General features: G+C 34.8%; 1 pseudogene; it reads left to right on the top strand.

Moving 5' to 3' along the window:
* Window positions 1-10,689: 10,689 nt before the first annotated feature.
* Window positions 10,690-12,527, top strand: LOC124970952 (E3 ubiquitin-protein ligase RNF168-like; annotated as a pseudogene).
* Window positions 12,528-14,755: the final 2,228 nt, after the last annotated feature.

Raw genomic sequence — 14,755 nt, 5'->3', positions numbered from 1 at the left:
ACTGCTTTGCTTGTTAGTGTCTGAAAAATCAGTTTCAGGAGTTCACTTTGCTCACTTTCTACTTTCCCCTTGTGTGTATTTTAGAGGTGTCCTGTTCATCAGAAATGCAGTCAGAAAACTCTTTTTCCACTGAATTGTTAGAGGGAGACATAATTCTAATATTTATTGTAACTAGAATTCTGTAGTGTTATTACAGTGGAAACGTCAGTTTTATAAGCTAGCTATGCATCACAGTTATGTCATAATTATTTAATGGGCAGTCCTGTTTAGAGACCTGGCAGAGTTGTCATTGCAGTCCCATCCACATAGGAACAGGTGGACTCAGTCAACAGCCCTGAGCGGGACTGTATTGTCAATAAGCTCTTTATCACTCATAACATTGTGTACATTGAAATCTGGCCCCCAAATTATATTGTGGCTTTCAGCAGTGTGTTTGAAGACCTCCTTTGTTAATATTTCTATAAATATAATTCATTTCTTCTGTTAATACAAAAAATCTGAATGTTTAATAATTGTTAATTGAGTAAAGTCTGAAAATTATAGTGAAAGAATTAATGGTTTTATTTTCTAGAACAGCATTAAGTTACTGTTAGTTGAATTGTTGCTAGAATTAGAAATCACAGAGTAAAATTGGTACTTGTGATTTGTTTGCTCCTTCATATTTCCTCCATTGCATTTATATATGTGGTATAGAAAGTTTTTTCTTTTGTGTGTCTTTATCCTCCCCTAAAAAGCTGCTTTAAAATTTCTGATTTACTGTTTTGTTTCAGGATCATCTTGCAAAGTCTTGCTTTTAGGTTAGATACAAAGAAAACTAATCATTCTTGGTATAACTACAGCAAAAAACAAAACAAAACAAAACAAAAAAAAAACCTCGAATTCAAAGTATATTCAGAATGAAAGTTTTACATTTTTTGTAATTGCTAACATACAAAACTATTCAATATATGTAAATATATTACACTTCTTTAAAGATTAATGCTTCCTTTTAAGTGCTGCTTTATTTGTATTCTCTGTATTCAGTGTTAAGTAAAACCACCAATAAAATATTTGTAAATCCTTTGAAAAAAAGGAATACAATATATTATCCAGGCACTCTGGCTGGCACACAATTGTAATCCCAGTGACTCAGGAGGCTGAGACAGAAGAAGTGCCTATTCAAGACCAATCTCAGCAATTTAGCAAGACGCTAAATAAAAAACAAAAAAGAAAAAGAGCTGATGGTATTGACCAGTGGAAAAGTCCACTGGGCTCAATTCCCAATACAACATAAAAAGAATATAATAAACTACAACCACCATGTTGTACAGACACTTGACTTTTGCCCATTAAAATAAAAATGCAGGGTTGGGGATATAGGTCAGTTGGTAGAGTGCTTGCCTTGCAACCAAAGGCCCTGGGTTCAATCCTGAGCACCACAAAAAGTAAAATAAAATGAAAACTTTGACTGTCATTACTTCTAATATCTCCCAAATCACAGCTCCTAAAGTCAACTTGTTCAGATTTCACGAGTCAGGTGATGTAACAATTGACTTTTTACCTTATTTTTTCCCTCTTCTTTTCTTATATGGGGATGAATACAGGGGCAGTTTTCCACTGAATTACTTCACCAGTCCCTCTTACGTTTTTCAAAAATTTTCTTCTTAATTTTTGTGCGGTGCTGAGGATAAAACCACAAGATCACACATGGTAGGAAACTGCTCTAACACTGAGCTTCAACCACAATCCCCCCAGGCCTTTTCTAGATTGTTTACTTTTGAGACAAGATTTCACCAAGAAACTTGCAGTCATTCTGCCTCAGACTTCTTCTTATCTGGAATTAGAGGCACATGTCTTTTTATCTGACCTATTGATTATTTATTTAGTAATTTCCAAATATTTTCAGAATAACTATAAGCATCTACTGTAAGCTTGGTTTTAAGTAGAAAAATCTCAGTGGAAATAAGAGCACACAAAGAAAAAAGGGAAACTTGGGTCAATCAAAGCAACAATATAAAACAGTGAGGAAAAGATAATAATGTGAAAGTTATGAATTTACTAAACAAAACTAAATAACCATTTTTGTGATATTCAAAGTGCTATTCAAGAACTAAAGTAAATGAAAATTAAAGCAACTCTACAATTTCATCTTACTCCAATTAGAATGGCTAATATCAAAAATACAAATAATGAGGGTTGGGGAGATGGCTCAATTTATAGAGTACTTGCCTTGCATGCACAAGGCCCTGGGTTTGATCCCCAGCATGCCAAAAATTAAAAATATATACAAATAATGGGCTAGAGATGTAGCTCAGTTGGTAGAGTGTTTGCCTTGCAAGGCCCTGGGTTCAATCCCCAGCACTGCAAAAAAAAAAAAAAAAAAAGAAAAAGAAAAAAGAAGAAAAAAATACAAATAATAATAAATGTTTCCCTGGATTTGAGGAAAGAAGCACACTTTTACATTGCTGGTGCAGTTTCAAATTGGAATGGACCTACCTTTTGATCCACTTATCCGACTCCTTGGTTTATACCCAAAGCACTTAAAATGAGCATACTACAGTAACACAGCTACATCAATATTTATAGCAGCTTAATTCCCAATAGCTAGATTGTCAAAATAACCTAGATGTCCTTCAACAGATGAATGGATAAAGAAACAGTAATATATATAGACAATGGAATATTATTGAGCATAAAGAAGAATAATATTATGGCATTTGTAGATAAATGGATGGAATTGGGGAATATCATGCTAAGTGACATAAGCCAATACCAAAAAAACCAAAGGCTGAATGATTTCCCTGATAAGGGATGATGATATATAATGGGGGTGGGGAGGTGGGGGTGAGAGAAGAATGGAGCAACATTAGATTATGCAGAAGGAAATGAGAGGGAGGGGTATGAAAAATGGTGGAATAAGACAAATATCACAACCATATGTACAGATATGATTACATGAAAGGTATAAATCTACATTGTGCACAAACAGAAAAAGATGTACCCCATTTGTGTACAATGAATCAAAATGCAGTCTGTAAAAATATTTTTAAATTAATAAAAATTAAAAATATAAATTAAAAAAAGAATTAAAGTAAATAAAACTGGGAGAAAAATGTTACTAATAGAAATCAGCAGAAATTATGTATATAAAATATTCCTTAAGAAATGAGATCAGAGAAATTTAAAATGTGAGGAAGGAAAGCTATCAAACAGTAAAAAGCAAGGATAAGCACAAAAACTTTGAAAATAAAGCACATATATTCAAAGTTTCAAAATTCACATATAAATTTTGAGAGGATCAAAAGATAAGAGATGTATCACTTACAAGGACATCTATATAATTACTAGTTGATTTTTTACTGGAAGACTTCCAGAAAAGAATTGGAATATAAGCCTCTTCAACAAATGGTGCTGGGAAAACTGGAAAACCATATGCAATAGAATGAAATTAAACCCCTATCTCTCACCCTACACAAAACTCAACTCAAAATGGATCAAGGACCTCGGAATCAGACCAGAGACCCTGCATCTTATAGAAGAAAAAGTAGGTCCAAATCTTCAACTTGTTGGCTTAGGATCAGACTTCTTAACAGGACTCCCATAGCACAAGAAATAAAAGCAAGAATCAACAACTGGGATAGATTCAAATTTAAAAGCTTTCTCTCAGCAAAGGAAACTATCAGAAATGTGAAGAGAGAGCCTACAGAGTGGGAGAATATCTTTGCCAACCATACCTCAGATAGAGCGCTAATTTCCAGAAACTATAAAGAACTCAAAAAACTCTACACGAAGAATACAAATAATCCAATCAACAAATGGGCTAAGGAAATGAACAGACACTTCACAGAAGAAGATGTACAAGTAATCAACAGATATATGAAAAAATGTTCAACATCCCTAGTAATAAGGGAAATGCAAATCAAAACTACCCTAAGATTTCATCTCACCCCAATTAGAATGGCGATTATCAAGAATACAAGCAACAATAGGTGTTGGCGAGGATGTGGTGAAAAAGGAACACTCATACATTGCTGGTGGGGTTGCAAATTAGTGCAGCCACTCTGGAAAGCAGTGTGGAGATTCCTCAGAAAGCTTGGAATGGAAACACCATTTGACCCAGCTATCCCACTCCTTGGCCTATACCCAAAGGACTTAAAATCAGCATACTACAGAGATACAGCCACATCAATGTTCATTGCTGCTCAATTCACCATAGCCAGATTGTGGAACCAACCTAGATGCCCTTCAGTTGATGAATGGATAAAGAAACTGTGGCATATTTATACAATGGAATATTACTCCGCAATGAAGAATGATAAAATTATGGCATTTGTAGGCAAATGGTCGAAATTGGAGAATATCATGCTAAGTGAGATAAGCCAATCTCAAAAAACTAAAGGACGAATGATCTCGCTGATAAGCGAATGAGGACATATAATGGGGGGTGGGAGGGGCTAGCATTAGGTTTAGGGTTAGGTTTAGAGTTAGGCTAAGGAGAGCGGTAAGAATAAAGGAAAGAAGGACTGTGTAGAGGGAAAAGAGGGATGGGAGGGGTGGGGGGAGAGGAAAAATAAAATAAACATCATTACCCTATGTAAACGTAAAAAAAAATATTATGAGGAAAAATAAATAAATAAATAAATAAAACAAACAAAAAAAGAATTGGAATATATAATCCAATGAATAGAAAAAAGAAAAAGAAAAAAACTAACATCCATAAATACTGTATCCAAAACCAGTATTTTTCAATAGTAAAGTAAAAGAAAGCATATCAAGATACACAAATGCTAAAAAAGTTTCTGACTTCTAGACTTCTCCTATAAGAAATTCTATAGAGAATCCTTTCTATTGGATGTAAAATAAATCTTCACAAAATAAATCATTGGAAATCTCAAAATTTTCTGGTAAAAGAACAAATACACACAAATATGAATTCTATTACATTGTAAAGATGATACATAACACAATTTTGCTATAGAATTTCAAAGACAAAGATGAGGGTGTCATAAACCTATTAATTAGTGTACAATATAAAATAGCTGTGAAATTAATAATGACTTTAAGAGGACATGCAAAGATGTTGATTTAATTGTGGAGTTTAGGTAAATTTAGTATCAATGCATAATGTAGTTTAAACTTAAACTGCTGCATATAATCCCAATTTAATGGCATAATAACCATAAAATATATAAAGAGAATATGAGCAGACTTTAAAGCATGTCACAATAAAAATCAAAAATTAACTCAAATAAAAAAGTAAGGAAAACAATTATAAAAGCTAGAAAAAACAACTTACAAAGTAACAGTAATAAGCTCATTATTTTTAGTAATTTGTCTAAGTATAAATGGATTATAATTAAACACCAATCAGAACACAAAACATGACTAATAGGATTCTGGCTGTTTATGGACAAGGACCTTTGAAATCATAGCCACAAGTATACATTTCTTCCTTACAATTATCTTGCCAGATCTCTTAGTCACAGCAGCAAAAAAAGAAAAAGAAAAATAACTCATTAAAACAACTAGTGCCCCTTGTCTCTTTAGATTCCATGGACCTTCCTTTGGTCCATAAAGGTGAATAAGAATGGCTTGGAGACAGTGAGGATTATTTACTGGAAAATGGAATGACTATTGGGAATCCTCCTTGTAATTACTGATGTTTATGTCATACTACTATGTTTATTAGACTAAGGCCAGATTCTGGAAAATTATTTCTCTAAATATTATTTCTTGACACACCCATTAGAATATTTAAAAAACATTCACTCTTCAAATCCTGAGCAAATTTCCAACTATCAACAGTAAAGGGAATGAATCAAAGGTAGGAAATGCATTGCACTTTAAGGGGTTGGTCAAAATATATAATACTGTTGAATTTCTTTGACAGATCTGAAGTGACAGGTGTACATCATATAGAGAAGAAAAGAGGTTAAACATAAAAAGAAATATAATTCATATTTTCCTGTCTATATCAACAATATTCCAATGTATTCCCATGAAAGTATCTGAAACTCATTCAGGCACAGTGGAACCGACCAAGAGATACTCTACAAAGGAAGAATATTCAATACTGATAGTGAATCAGGAATTCTGAAGGGAAGCTCACTCACCCAGAAAGACCAGGTTTCTGTAGTTCTCCAACATCACATCTCTGTATAATTTCTGTTGACCCTGGTCCAGGTATTCCCATTCCTCTTGAGAGAAATCAATGGCCACATCCATGAATGTCAATGGTTCCTGAAATAAGAATAAATGTCTAAATGACACTTTGACCTCATGATCATTCACAGAAGTTTTATCTTAACCCAATGAGAGTTAAGAGAACTGGTTCTGACAAAGATGATTCAGTAAGATACTTTTTTACAACGCCTCCTTGTCTAACATATTATGTAACTCTGAGGAAAAAGGAAAACAGAAGTCCAAAAGAAGTGTATATCCTACACTTTTGTGAAATAAAATGTAAAATTAAAGTAAAAGAATATATTTGCATATTTTGTATATTTCACAAATGAGAAAGTTACACTGAATTAGATGATTGCTTCCCAAATTGAAATGAGCACAAACATGGATTGGATGTGTTGGTAATGCATAGATGGAGTCACTAGTCCTGGGACAGGATCTGGGTTTCTGAGTATGTAGCAAGCTCTCCATTGATGCCAGTAGCACTGGTCCAAGAATAACAATGAGGTAGTACACTAAAGAAGAGTTCACTAGTGAATCTGATTTCAAATATTTTAAGCAGTTTATGCATTTTGCTACAATAGCAAATAGCAACAAGACTCCTTTTTGATCATTTCAAATATATACTTATCACTACAAGAGTTTCTCATATCTTAATGCATACACCCAAAATAATCTTTTGACAGTGATAATACTTTTCTTTTTTAATAATCTTTGAGGATATGTTGTCAAACATCCAATTAATGGTCTTCCTGGGTTTTTTGCAAGTCTACCTGGCCTACAATTCATTAAAAGGAAAATAAATGTCAAAATAAAGTCTGAAATTAAAAGAATTTTCAGAGCAGTTACTGAAGTTATTATAACTGAGAAGAGTAATGCAAACATATTAAAAAGGCAATAAAATCAAATTGATTAAATTTTACATTTTAGTACATATGTGAAAGGAGCAAGATTTTATGCACTAAAACAAGACAACCTTTTATGTAAATCATAGTAAAAATATCCAATTGTTTAAAATTATAATAAAACTTGGGATTGATGCTTTTTTTCTTTTTTATGACACTACTGAGATATAATATTGAAGAACAGAATAAAAAAAGTTAAAATTTGTTAGTCTTTTATTTTCCTTGATATTTTTCACATATCATCTATGAACTATATTTTCAAATTTTAATGTACTGAGAAATAGGCTTTTTTAAACTGTTTCCTTTACAGAAAATGTAAGGAGATTAGAATGTGTATGCCTTTGAACTTGAGGCAAAATAAAATGAAAACATACAGAGCTATGGTTTCCTTCAAGCCTCTAGTTACAAAGCCAATGTGGAGTAAACAAACATGAGAGTTTTTGTTCTCCAAAGCAAGTCACAAGTAAAGAGAAATTCAAAAAAGGAAAACAATTTCTGCATAAAACAAGGTGGTTTACATATGATATTTTAAAATTTCTAAGGAGACACTTAATAATAAAGACAAATTTATTATCATTATTGAGAAAAATCTGGTAGATAGATTTTATATAGATTGTCAATGTACATAAAGAAACAGCATCATGGTTTTGATACAAGTGGCCTCCAGGAAGCAAAATGAAATAAAATGTAGAGCATAATATAATGTTAACCTTCTTATGATAAATGTTGTCCCTGAAATTTGATGTGTGCATGTTCTCCACACTATAGAAGTGCTAAAAGGTAGCTGAATAGGAACTTTAATATTCTAGAGATTGAGTCTCTTTATTTCATGGTTTGCTTTAGTACAATAAACATCTTTCTAATATGAACTATGAGAAAGCAATTCTGATTTAATGGAAGGGATGTCAAAAGATTCAAGATTAATGTCATCCATTATGATCATGTAAAACTGAGGGAAAGATCACTGAATTGGGCTCAAAGAATTTTGCCCCCAATGGAAGATGTAAGGGTCAAGCCTACAGACTTTGATGTGAAAAATGAAGAAAGATGGACTCTCAGTGTGGGTTTCCACCTAGAATCTGTTCCTTATTCACTATGTCAACATTTTGTCCCTGTCCCCTCAGACTGATTCTCTAGGTTAATATGGTGCACATCATGTTTGTCATAGTAAAGGAAGTGATGGGTTGAACCCAGTGACAGTGTTGGAAATCTTCCCATGACTTGGACAGGGCTCCTCCAAGGGAGATGGACAGAGGGAAAAGAGGTGCTGGTATTAAGTGAGGGCTTGGCACAGGGTGTTGGAAATTTACAGGAACTAGAGGCCCAGGTGGCAGGACATGCCTGGGGAGCAAAAAACTCCTATGGCCATGAGAGTCTGCATGCCCACACAAGGGACAGCAGTCCAAACTTCATCATGCCTGAGCCAGTGGAAGCACAAAGACAAGGACATGCCTAAACTGTCACCCACATGGAACTGACCCAGTGCCATTAAGCACATGGTGGGCAGTTTGGGAGCATGGAGGGCAGAGTAGTCCAGTTTTGTTCAGCACAGCATGATAGATAGGACTCATCGTATTTCTGAGGTGAGCTGGTTTATCTCCATCCGTCAAAGTCTTTGGACATGCACAGAGCTGCAGGACATCTTTGTGGTTGAAATCTGTTGGAAATCTTCCTCTAGTGAGACTGGGCAATTTTGGCAGTGTAGGGGAGGGGGCTTCCTTGAAAAAGCAGCTGAGGAGTGGATGGATGGGGATTTGCAGAGACTTCAGAGTCCATGCCTGGTCTGATAGGAACCATGATTTCAATGCTCCAAATTTGGGCAAATTTGCCAAATGAGGTAGTTCCATCCTGATTCCTCTAGGCAGGGAGGACAAAAATAGGCCTTGCCAAGACTCAAGTGGATGAAAAGGGGCCAAGAAAAACAGATTTGGGCTCCCTGAATACAATGGATTGTGATTCTCTTCTAATTATTCTCTTTGAAAACTTTATGTTACAATACGCAAGGAATGGAATCCTCTTTTAATGTGCATTTTGTTAATTCTTGAAGTTGATGGAGCATCCAGATGGAATAAAAAAAAAATCATGGTTTACTTCCTTAGCAATATCTAATGACTGAACAATAGCAAATGCAAGTCTATGGCACTAACACATTTAAAAGAAAATGTGTTCAGCACTACAGGTCATGAATTCATCACATGAATAAAACTGAAGTGTGCACATTGAGGAGATGTTTCTATTATAAAGGGCTACAAATTAACTATTCCATAAAGAAAATAAAGTAGTTTAAGACATGTTACCAAGATAAACAGTAGGGAAGAAAGTTTGCAAATTCAAAATACATAACATTTTGGAAGGAAAATGCAGCCCCACACCTGAAAAACACCAGAAAACCAGCAGCATCTGCTTTCTTCTCCTTCTCTGAGCTTCTTTCTCAGGAGTGATTACCTACAATTCAAATCTAACTCTTAAAAATCTGCCTCTACATGCATCAGGACACATGGACCTTCATAGTATCCTTTTGTAGGCTCAAGACTAGTTTTAGCTGGAAATCATGGAGCTCAGGCATTTCTTCTACATAATTTTATTGATACAGTTTGATTGAGAAAATATCCGCTGTGATGTGAGTAAAAATATTCCAATTCAGTGGGTTTTGCTTATGTTCTTTTGTAGTAGGTATTGAACCCAGGGAAAATTGACTGATTTATGACTGAGCAACATCAATAGCATTCCTTATTTTTTTGTTTTTTATTCTGAGACTGGGTCTCACTAAATTATGAAGGCTAATGTCAAACTTTTAATTCTCCTGTGTTGATCTCCTGAGTAGATGGGAATAGAGTGTGCATGAGCATGCCTGCCCAAGCTCAATGTTTACATGTTCAGAGGAAACAAATGTGTAGGGTGTTTACAATATTCAAAAGCAAAAGCACTTATATTTTTCAGGAAATATATATGTAATTTTGTTGCTACCTCCATAGTAATAATTACTTATTAGTCAATGAACCTTATGTGAGCAAATCTAGGATTTGCCAAGTACTATGATATATATGATTATTTTAGTCAGTTATTTTGCTGCTGTAACTAAAGACCTGACTGTAAAAATTGTAGAGGAGGAAAAGTTTATTTCAGTGCTGATGGTTTCAGAGGTCTTAGTGTACAGAAGGTGATAAACCAAGAAAAGACAGTGCTAATTGTTAGACCTACTATTCAAGTCCACACATTCTGTCACCTCCATTTCTCAGGGTTTGAGTTGAGCCTGAACATCACAGTGGAAGAGTGTGGCAGAGGGAAACAGCTCACATTGCAATGAAGAATCAAAAAGAGAGTCTCCACTCTCCAGATAAAAATGCATACCCCCTTGTTTGTGGTTGACTGAAGAGCTGTGAGGGGCCTGTCAGTCACAGGGTTTTAGGACACTGCGGAGGGCCCCCTGAAGCTGGAATGTGGGGGCTCATGAGTTGCCCCCACAGCAATGGTAAAATGGGTAAAATGGAAGTCCTGCCGTCTGAGCCGGGTGTCCTGGTGGGAGTGGCATTCTCTCAGCAGTGGCCAGAGTCAGTCCCAGAGCTCCCAGGAGCATTGGGACCTGGTGGTGATGTTGAATAGGCCTCCTTATCATATTAAAATGGCTCTACCCAAAGAAGCCATCCCTTTCCTGTCACAATGCCTGTGCCAGATCTGTGTGGAAATCCTAATCCAGATCTGTGTGGAAATCCTAATCGAGCCCGTTACCCTTCCTTGTAACCACACGCTCTGTAATCCGTGTTTCCAGTCGACTGTCAAAAAGGCAAGTTTGTGCTATCCCTTCTGTCATCGCCGGGTCTCTTCATGGACTCGGTACCATACCCAAAGAAATTCTCTTATCAATATGGAACTATGGGAAATAATTCAGAAAAAACTATCCAAAGGAATGCAAGCGTAGAGTCTCTGGGCAAGGATCGGAAGAAATCGTTGATGGTCATCAGCCCATTCATCTGTTAGGTAAACCTGGGGAATTAAGAAGAGAATATGAAGAAGAGATAAGCAAGGTTGAGGCAGAGCCATGAGCCAGTGAGGAAGAAGAAAACAAAGCCAGTGATGAATATATACAGAGATTATTGGCAGAGGAGGAAGAGAAGAAAAAAACATGCAGAGAAAAGGCAAAGTGAAGTGGAAGAACTACTAAAAAATGATGAAGAACTGGCAAGAAAAGTAAGCATGAATATTAATAATCTGTATGAGGGAAGTACCTTGACTTCGCCTTTGAATTCCAGAAAATCTGATCCGATCACAAGAAAGTCACAAAAGAAAAATAAGAACAAACAAAGAAACATTGGAGATATTCAGAAGAAATTGACAGTAGTGATATGAAGAGTCCTAAGTGGCAAGACAAAGAAATTGAAGAAAACATGCCAACACTTTCTCCTCAAATATGCCTTGAAATTCAAGAACAAGGTGCAAAGTCTTCAGTAGAGTCACCTATGCCATGGTTATGTGTCTATGACGCAGAACAGGGCCTTGAAGGAAAAGCCAAAACACAATCCAACAATCATGATCAAGAGTTGTGTGTCATAAACTATGAAGGACCTAAAACCAAAGTTCCCTATTCTAAAGAAACTATAATTAAGCCTTGTGGCAAGACAGAGAATGGGTGTACTTCCTCAGATAAAACACAAGTACTTGGAGGCAACCCAGTTGAGACAGAAAATGAAGAGTCTCGCCAACTGATGAGTAAAGGTATTTCAAAAAGAAAAAGCCAGGAATCTTCAGTTGAAGCAGTCAGGATCCATGTTTTTCTTTAAAATGGAGGAAAACGTTCCCATTATCTTCTTCAGATCAAGAGGGAACAAATGAACTTTACCCAAAAACTGATAGATTTGGAGCATTCACTTTTTGAGAGACATAAAAAAAGAGGAAAAGGACCAGTTATTAGCATTACAACTACAGAAAGAGGTGGATAAAGAGCTAATGAAGCCAAACCAGCAAAAAGGATCCCCAGATGAATACCAGTTACGTGCTACATCCTCACCTCCAGAGAACTTACTCAGCAGGCAGAAGAATTACAGAGATAGGAACTTCAAAAAGCAGACTGATCAGGTTTAGAGCATCCTAAACCTCAGAGAGGCTCAAGAGATGAAAATTGGCAACCTTCTTTTAAAATTCGATAGAACCATTAAGTCAATGGAAAAAAGATGTCAAAGAGGGTGGGAAGGGTGGGGGGAAGGGAAAAGAGAACAGAATGCATCAAACAACATTACCCTATGTGAATTTATGATTGCGCAGATGGTATGCCTTTGCTCCATGCACAGAGAAACGACATGTATCCCATTTGTTTACAATAAAAAAAAGAAAACAAAAAAACTCAAAAGAAAGATGTCAAATTCTACTAGAGAAAGTTGTAATGTATCTAAAAGCACTCATTCTCTACAGTCTAGTAAGTCACAGAAAAGTATTTTTCAAATGTTTCAGAGATACACCAAATAATGTGGGCAAAGAGAGTGTCTTCTAGTAAAACTGGATTGTGAAGCTCTCTTCTGTCATAGAATCTTTATACATTTCACATTAATCTCTGCTTTCTGAGTATACTTATTATCTTTAAATACTGTGATTACAAAAGAAGAATATAAAAATATGTTTCTGTAAAACTCAGTGATAAGCAAGGTTCCCTATCCATTGTTAATAACTAACGCATACTAAGTTTAACAATCCTTCTGTATGTACAAATGCATCCAGGAAGCCCAAGAAGTCTTAAAGTGCCACTCTAAAAAATAATAACAATAATAATAACAAGTTTTATGGCCTTGGCTCATTTACTGTCATGAATAATCAAAACAAAAATAATACTATATCAAACAGTTAAGGAATCCTTGTAGAAGTTAGAGTCTAGATTTTCTTTTTTACTTTTCCTTATATTTACAGCACTTGAAATACATCTACCATAACACTTGAGTAGTTAATTTCCATCACTAATTAAATTTTAAACATTATAGCATTTTCTTTGACTTAAAAAAGATTAGGATCAATGTTAAATCAGAGTTTTCTAGGAAATTAAAATTCAGTTGACAGAAAGGAAAACCAGATTTTTTATGCATAAGAAAGACATAGAATTAGACCAAGTGGGGTGGATTGGCAGTTTAGGAGCATTCTGGACCTATGTTCTAATAGCTGATGTTATTTGGCAGAATGTCCTCTCTTTCTTTGCTATAAATGACAAAGAAAAAATTGGGGGTTTATACCTTTTCACACCATAGTATTCAGTGTAAAAATCAAAATTAGTTTTCTGCATTTTTAGAAATTCATGCTTCTATTAATCTGCTATTTCCTGAAAAAATGAAAATTGCTATAGAAGAGTCACATCACAATGTCTTATATTTTGGAATCTGAAACAACCATAAGTTTATTTCCTTATACTCTCATTTGTGCTGATACTTTTCTTTGTTCTTATGGACAGTGAGAATGTGTATAGATTTTGCTCTTACTGCTGAAAGTTAAATCAGAAGCAGTGATTTCATTCATGAAACTTTAGAGATTAATGCTCTTAATTCTGCTGCTAATTTAAAATTTTAGTTTTTTCTTTCTCAAAAAAAATTTTTTTTGACCTCTGAGTAATTATTGTCATAAGAAGAGGTATAGTCAGAAACTAACCAAATTTGTCCAAAACAGACTAAATCTGCCTTGCCATCAAAACAGTATTTTTCTAAGAGCAAGTTACTTAATGTTTTAGCATAGACATTGTTGGAACTCCTTGAATTAAAAATTATTCAAAGCTTCCTGAATTGTTCTATGACCAAAAAGGAAAGAAATAATAAATACCCCGTGGTGTGATAAATTTGGGATTTATTTATTTAACCACTTATTCACCTGTGAAGAAATCTTCCTGACTAGAGTTGACTTTAAGATAAATTTTAATTTCTCTATTAGTCATTCTGCTCTTCCTAATATGTATGCATTTTTTATTAGAAGTTAATAAATATTTTGTGTCAGTCAAAAAAAAATGCATACTCCAAAGTCATGCCACAATTCCAGTGTCCTCCAGTCACAGCCCACCTACCACTTCAGTTACCACAGTTAATTCCAATCAGGGCATTAAATACCTGATGGAGTTAAGACTCTCACAATCCAATTACTTCTTCTCTGAATGCTCTTGCATTTTCTCATAAGCAAGCTTTTGGGGGACACCCTACTTGCAAAACATACCAATGATTTACGATTAAACTGAAATATCCAAAGAATAGGATATATGATTGACAGTCACAATTTCTTAGGAGAGAAAATCTGATGTGGTAAAGCTGTAATTCAACAACTTATCTGCCACACAAACTTGAGGAAATGTACTGATATTTATGCAGTCATAATGGAGGAGAATTTTTTATTTCTATTTATTTTTCTGATAGATTTTCCAAGGTTAGGCTTTAGAATTTCAATTAAAATCACATCCCAAAATGGAAAAGATGTGATAAACTTACTATCAGCATTCAGGGAAAAGAATATGGTGAACAAAAAGTTTGATTAATGTAAAGTAAGGTCAATAATGTTTCTGAAATGCAATTCTATCCTTCTTCTTTGGATACATTTTCTAGTGTTTCTACTAACAAAATGCATTTTACAATAACTAAAAATGGAACTTGAAATAAGTGAACAAATCTTTTCAAGGTTACAAACCAAGAAAAGAACAGTGCTAATTGTCAGGCCTACTCTTCAAGTCCACACAT

Source organism: Sciurus carolinensis, chromosome 19 (genome assembly GCF_902686445.1).
Source record: "Sciurus carolinensis chromosome 19, mSciCar1.2, whole genome shotgun sequence".
NCBI lineage: Eukaryota > Metazoa > Chordata > Mammalia > Rodentia > Sciuridae > Sciurus > Sciurus carolinensis.
This window is presented reverse-complemented; position numbering and strand designations above follow the sequence as displayed.